The sequence below is a fragment of the Octopus bimaculoides genome, chromosome 14, assembly GCF_001194135.2.
Source record: "Octopus bimaculoides isolate UCB-OBI-ISO-001 chromosome 14, ASM119413v2, whole genome shotgun sequence".
NCBI classification, from domain to species: Eukaryota; Metazoa; Mollusca; class Cephalopoda; order Octopoda; family Octopodidae; genus Octopus; species Octopus bimaculoides.
This window is the reverse complement of record NC_068994.1, coordinates 5,448,146-5,449,409: the sequence shown is the minus strand read 5'-3', so window position 1 is coordinate 5,449,409 and position 1,264 is coordinate 5,448,146.

Genomic DNA, 1,264 nt, shown 5'->3' with positions numbered 1-1,264 from the left:
GAGATGAAAATACTTTGCACATTAAACATGAACTTGTCATGACGAATGTTTCTGCTTGGTGGGTGCAACGTCTAATGACACCTGATCAAAAGCGCACCAGACGTATAACATCACGGGGAAATCTGACATTGTTTGGAGCAGGTCCAGCTAGTTTCCTTGAATAATTTCCTAAGCCGAGATACGTGTTGGGTTTATCACTTTGAGACAGAGTCAAAAAGACAATAGATGGAGTAGAAACACCCCACCTCCTCTACTTCAAAGATGGATTAGGTCGTTACACCTGCAGCAAGGTGATGGTTTCAGTTTTTGAGGATGCAAAGGTATTGTATCTATTGACTATTTTGAAGGGGCTGCCCCATCAATGGCGGGTACTATGCCAAGTTGCTGAGGCAGATATAAAAATATATGAAGACTAAGCGCTCAAGAAATCTGACAAAAGTTATTTTGTTTCATCAGAACAATCGTCAAGCGGACAAGTCTTTGTTTTCAATGGCTGCTCTGCATGAATACGGCTTTGAACTGGTTAAGCACCTTCCCTATTCCCCTGATTTGACTCCATTTCATCATCCTCTGTTCCTCGTCATGAGAAATCCTGTCTGGGAACGAGTCTTGCAGAGATGATGACGTCATACATGCAGTTGCTACTAGCTACTTTTGAGGTCTTCTTTGAGCTGTCAGATATCAGTTTACCTGAGGAAAAAAAAACAATACAGTTATTATTAATAAGCAGTGTTGAAATTAATGCATTCAATATTTGACAGCTCTCACAGCACTCCTTCATAGTCATCCTATGACCATTTCAACCCACCCTCAAAATAAGATGTTCGTTACATTTTATCTTCACGATCCTAGAGACATTGCTAAAGTTTCTAATTAACAGAAACGTGTATAACTAATATGATTTTTACAAAGGAATACATTTCAACGTTAAATATAGAGAGCCACAAAAAGAACCGAACAAATGAATATGAAGCAAATACGTAAACAAAGCGCCAACTGTGCAGAGCCTACCCCATCACGAATATACATATAAGCATATATATTATTTTATTCTTTTACTTGTTTCAATCATTTTGATTGAGGCCATGCTGGAACAACGCCTTTGCTTGAACAAATCGACCCCTAGACTTATTCTTTCTAAGCCTAGTACTTCTATCGGTCAATTTTGTCGAACCGCTAAGTTACGGGGATATAAACACACCAACATCAAGCGACAGTGGGGGGATAAACAAAGACACACAGACACAGACACACACACACACAC